The sequence below is a fragment of the Cornus florida genome, unplaced genomic scaffold (assembly GCF_030987335.1).
Source record: "Cornus florida cultivar Cherokee Brave unplaced genomic scaffold, ASM3098733v1 CherokeeBrave_3.0.0_Hap2_Chr03, whole genome shotgun sequence".
NCBI lineage: Eukaryota > Viridiplantae > Streptophyta > Magnoliopsida > Cornales > Cornaceae > Cornus > Cornus florida.
This window is the reverse complement of record NW_026775573.1, coordinates 93562964-93569252: the sequence shown is the minus strand read 5'-3', so window position 1 is coordinate 93569252 and position 6289 is coordinate 93562964.

The following is a 6289-nucleotide window of genomic DNA, read 5'->3' as shown; positions in this document are numbered from 1 at the left end:
AGAAAGAGAAAGGGAAAAGTGTTCTTGAAGCAAATGAAATCGTTTTGAGAAAATTATTTTCGAAAAATGTTTGCGAAAACCGAACGCCTAGGAGGCGCCTAGTGGTCCATGGTGTTAGTGTAGTCTGGAGGGGTCTAGAGATTGAGCTAACTAGGCCGGATGCGACGCCTTGGAGGTGCCTTGTGGTCGTGGATAGTTAGCCAATTCTCCCTTTGTGATGCCTTGGAGGTGTCTTGGGTCGGATTGTACTAACGGTTTAGAAGTTGAAACGGTAATGTTTCGGAAAATGGGGAGCGACATGGGCATGGCATTGAAATTCATTGGCATACATGGTATAATTGTGACTTGAATGACAATTGTAGTTATATTTGATGTTGTGGTTATGGATGATATCCCCGATATAGTATGATTCCGTTCTCTTGATTTCTATTTTATACGTGGATTCACGGGGTCATAAGAAGTGTGTCTTAGGCACCTCCTACTGAGCGTTTAGCTCATCCTATTATTTAACATTTTTTAGGATACGGGAAGGAAGTGGCGGACGACGCTCCTCCACAGGTCTTGATGGGTTAGTGGACTATTTTGACATACTTTGTAGTTATGATCTCATTTAATTATTATCATTATTATTTATTTATTTATATATTTTTTTATAAACCTTGGAATAACACGGATAATATGCATTGACATAGGAAAGGACGGTAGTGTTCTTAGTTGACCTCGAGTTCGGGTAAGGACCCGGTTAGCGATTCGAACCCACGGGTTTGGGTCGTTACAAATTTGGTATCAGAACAATGGTTCGAAAACTAGTAGGACGACGGGTAGAGGCCTACCTAGGGTTGTGTGGAAGGTGGATTGCATTGTTTATGTGTTTATTTGTTAAAGTATTTGTTATCTGAGAAGTATGCTTACTTGCTTAATTGCTTATGTGTTTACGGCTTTAAAAAGCATGCTTATTTGCTAAGTGTTCACATGCGTACATGTTTAGTTGCTAAAATGTGTGTTACATGGTCATGATGATGAAATTTATAAATAATTGAAAGCATATTAATTATGATATGATGACAAGTGTGGTTTAGGTAGTAACGACAAGTGGTAGGCACGGTGTGTGCAGTTTTATTTTATATAATAATGTGGCAAATAGTGAGCATGGTAAGTGCAAGCATGTCTCGTATGATATTATAACGGTTATTTAAGCACGGTTTATGCAAGTATTTTTTTATTAAAGGAAAGACGGGGTGTTTAAATTTTAAATGAAGGGACACAATTGTATTATGGTATGGGGTACAGTAGAGTACTTGTTGCGGCATGGATGGTTATGTGAGTTTTGACCTGAGTAGGTGAGGAGCTTGGTTGTTCCAGTGTTGTTTGGGGTGTCAGTTTTTATCGAACGAGTGGCTTGGACTTCTAGCTCATGGATTGAGCTATTCAGTATGTAGTAATCTTGATTTTTTTTGTTGTTGCATTTGTGCAGTACTTAGAGCACGACTTTAGAACGGGTCCGTATTTCGTGGCATGGTGTCTTTGTTGTGCGTGAGTTTTATGCATCAGTGGATGGGTTCTTGTGACTGTGGAGGTCAGGTGTGCGAGTGAGGGTTTCGAGGGAGAAAGGTATGACCTTAGGAGATTAGTGTTTGTGACTTGGGTCACGGTTTTGTGCAGAGGTTCTTTTTAACCGATTTGTGGTGGGTGTGATAGGGATTGCTTAAGTCACGAGTGTAGTCTATGGGTTGTAAACATGCATTTTGGTTATTCTGGTACAGTCCGAGGAGCGTGTTGGTTACAACTGTTAAGGGGACTTGTTGGACTCTTTGAATCTAGGGTAGCGTAAGCATTGACTAGAGTCATGCCAGTGTCGGGTGATCGATTGTTTGATGTGATTCAGTTCGTGGGTTGTAGGAGTCTATCTTAGAGACTTGTTAATCGAGGGTGATTTCCATTTCGGGAAGGTACAGGAGAGTGTTGCGGGTAATTGACTCTCGATGAGTTGATTGTATGGCTCGGTGGATGAGTGGGGTTATAGGTTTTCACGGTTGTCGAGAGAGTCTTGAGGTAGGGTATAGTGGTCAGTTTTAGCTGTGTAGTACAGGATTGCACAATAAGGCAGGTAGTATGGGGTCATTGGAGTATTTGGTTGTTTGCGGATGAAGTGATTGCTGGTGAGTATTGTGTTATCAAATGAATTGTGTTTTAGAATTTGGAAGCTGTGGATTAGGGTTATTTTTCAATTGCTTAAGGGGTATCAGGAGATAGTGCTGGTTATTTGAGGATCCAAAAAGATAGACTGATGATTAGAATGATTGGGATGAGGGTGATCCCGTAGGTTTAGTTGGTAGCCCCATTTGGCTTTTGTCGGGGCCAAGGGTGTTCTGAGGAATGGTGAAGAGGAGAGGTAATGATGTTGAACCTAGAGCGCGAAGTTTTCTTGTTTAGACACATAGGTTGTCTTAGAAATAGTGGTTTGAGTAACCGGTAAACGTTAATGATTGATTGCATCGTTGATGGTTAGAAGAGACATTTGGATGTTGAGCATTCTGGTTTTTGCGCTCATTTTTCCTTTACTATTTGTCAGAATGGTATTGCCGTATAGAGATTCTTTTCTAGTGGCAAGTAGTGGCTATTGTGGGAGGTATCGAGAGTAATACTTATTCTATTGTTATGATGGTGTTATCTTAAGGATATTTGAGGAAGAATCGCTTGGTAGTGGCTTGATGGTCCGGTGGGATGATAGGTTTAAATCACTGTTTAAGATGAGTAGCAGTAAAGGTGTTATGGTGTGATGTTTAGTGTTGAAGAGCATGACGGTTTAAGGTATAATCCAAGGATGGATTTAAAATTGTGAGTTATTTGTTGTGTGTTGTCAGGTAGTTGATGAGATTGTGCATCGGTTGAGGCAGTTGGGGATTGATTAGTTTTTAGAGTCAGTGAGGACGATGTTGCCAAAGAGGCACCTTTTTCTTTTGACGAGTAGTGGGTTGATGTGACTGATGTCACGAATGTTGTGCATGGTGTTCGAGGTAGTGTCGCCTGGGAAGGTAGAGATGGAATGGGTGGTAAAATGTCGTTTTATAGCATAGGGGTTGTCATTTGGGAGTGACTGTATCTAGGTAGAATATGATGCAGTGTCTAATGGGTTGTGATCATTTCTAGTGTTGGTATGTTGTGAGCGTTGATGCTCTTGTCTAATGGTTGTGTTGTGACATGTATCTTAGTACTCGACGAATAGGTTGTATGGATCTGATTGGTTTTGGTTAGCATTGGTGTTGCGGAGTACCGTGTGCGAGGTTTCTGTGTTAATAGGGTATGACGGCCCGTTAGTGGCGAGGTCGCCTAGAATTGAGTTTCGTAGTTCCGTATGGTATCCAGTTGGTTCTTCTCCTGGTATATAGGGAGTTCATTTCATCTCAGGTGAGATTGGGTGTCCACGGTTCGACAATTGGTGTATGGCGTGTGACAAGGTGTAGGGTGCATTTAGGTGTGAGTCGTTAGTCTCTTGTGAGAGTGGGGTTTGTTACCCTTTCCATTTGTTCTAGTCCTGGCAGGGACGTCATTTGTCATAAGCCCTGTTCCCCATTTAAGAGTTGTGCGCGTCCGTGGGTGGGCTGACCTGTGTGTAGTTTGTTACATTATAAGAGTTATCGGTAGGTTTGATTGATTTGGTCGACTCTCTCCCACGGAGGGAGATAAAGTCATTGGTTCTTAGTAGTGCTTGTTTTGAGGGTAGTTTTGACGGCACGAGTTGCCGAATAGGGATTGTGTTTCCAGTGTTTGGTGCTATCGGTGATGACTGGGGGATGTGTCGTGAACGGCAGTTTGAGGATGATTAGGTGATGCGATGTGAGTTATGTACTTAGTTATTTTTATTGATGTTTGATTTTAGCAGTGTCTTGAGGACAAGTATTGGTATTGTTTGAGTGTTATGTAGTTAGAGAGTGAATGCGTGATTCCATTGAGGAATAATAGAAGTGTTTGACTTTGGTTTTGAGGTTTTAGGCATGAGACAGTCGTATTGTGTATTTTGGAGAAGTAAGAATTGAATCGAATGATGTTATGGGGTTGTCTACCTGATATTGGTGTTATGAAATCATTAGAGAGTTTTTACGTCGGTTGATGATTGTGACGTTTGGTGCTGTATTATTTTCTAGCTTGTTAGGGGTTGTGTGATTAAAGTATGATTGGGATTTTTAGAGTAAGTGTGACTCATAGTTGTTGAGGTTGCGTAGAGCGATGGATTGATAGTGAGTGGATCTCATGGTTGTTTTGTGGACTGTGTGTGACTGTGTTTGAGGTTTAGACCTGAGGATAGGAACGACGTCTATGCTGAGATCCAACCATTTCTCCTTAGTCAGTCCATCTTTAGCACGATGTCGGGTCAAAGGTCCATGATTGTTTTGGTTAGTCAGGGATAGTGAGAGCATATTATTGCACATTGTGTCAGTGTGACAGTGTGGATTCAGATGATTTGTTTTGGGTGACGAAGTAGGTTAGGTAGTACCAAGTGTCTGATATAGGGTTTGCGATTCGATCATTGACTATTAAAGATCTTGTTTTGAGGATTTGTGGCTTGGGTACAAGATGATTTGATTTATTGTTTTGGTGACTCATGATTATGTAGTCGTTAGGGGATTCATTGTTTAATCATCTTGAGGTTGTTAAGTATAATGATTGTTGAATGGTGCGGTTGGTGGTCGTTTGTACTGATATGTGATGGTGTAGCTGTATATTAGATGGCGAATATTGGTTTGACAGGGATATGTAGATTTGAGTTGAGCTTGATTGTGAGATGGACGGGGGTTCTTTGTCTCGGGTTTTGTATATCCTTTTAGGGAGGAGTTATGATCGAATGTTGTCATGTTCAAGGGTCTTGTGACCGTTCTTCTTTCAGGCTTCGAATGCCTTGCGTGGCAGTGCAGAATGGACCGATGTTCATTTTGAGTCAGGTGTAGAATCCAATGGGTTTTGTGTTATGATGTTGTGAGTGATGAGTACCCTCATAGGGTGGTGAGCATTGGGTTTTAGTGGCGGTGGTGTGTGATTACCTATTGGCGTCTGGTGTCAAAGGCAATAAGGTTGTTGAACTCTTAGTCTTGCGGTTTGATGAGGTGTTTCTCAAAAAGGTGTGTGGCTGTGGGCCTTCTTCTTTAAGGAAGGTAGATTTTGGGGACGAAATCTTTTAAAGTTGGGGAGAATGTAATGTTATGACTCATTTATATATATATATATATAAAACTAAGTGTGTGGTGAAAAATAAAAATAAAAATAAAAAATATATATTTTAATTAAAAGTGGTGGGACCCACCACTTATACAAATTATGGCCAAAAGGCCATGTTGGCCTCACATTTTCACTCACTCCCGTAAGCTCTCTATCTCTCCCCCTTCTTGATCCATTTTCTTTTTCTTTTCAAAACAAAAATTCAATCCTTGATTTCTCCTTCATCTTTTGGTATTTTTGGGAGCCGTTTGCTGCAAAACGAAGAGCGCTTCGAGATCTACTATTTGATCGGAGCAAAAGTGGTTTTAGTGCACTCTAGGGATTTCAAATTTAGGACCCATTTTGAGGGTTTTTCTACAAAATTGAGGTAGGGGTTTCTAATTCACATTTTCTTGGATTTTAGTGAATTATCTTTCACTAATTGTTGTAAAGCATGGCTAAATTTTGTTGTTTCTTGCAAAGGTGACTTAATTGTTATACAAATGATGTGTGGTTATGTGTTAGTTGTTATTTGAGGAGAAAGCATGCTTAAATGATGTATATAAAAAGTGTGATTATGTGTTAATTAATGTTTTGTGTATAAGCATGCCTATGTGGAATAGAATTTGTGCCTTGTATGTTTACTATGTCAAACCAATGTTGAATGAAAGCATGAATTACGCATTTTGAAATTTATTATGGAAAGCATGTGTGAAATTCAAAAGTTGAATTGTGTTTAGAAGCATGAAGCATTCATATATCCATTGGGAAAGAAAGAGAAAGGGAAAAGTGTTTTTGAAGCAAATGAAATCGTTTTGAGAAAATTGTTTTCGAAAAGTGTTTGCGAAAACCGAATGCCTCGGAGGCACCTAGTGGTCCGTGGTGCTAGTGTAGTCTAGAGGGGTCTAGAGATTGAGCTAACTAGGCCGGATACGGCACCTTGGAGGTGCCTTGTGGTCGTGGATAATTAGCCAATCCTCCCTTCGTGACGCCTTGGAGGTGCCTTGGGTCGGATTGCACTGACGGTTTGGAAATTGAAACGATAATGTTTCGGAAAATGAGGAGCGACATGGGCATGGTATTGAACTTCATTGGC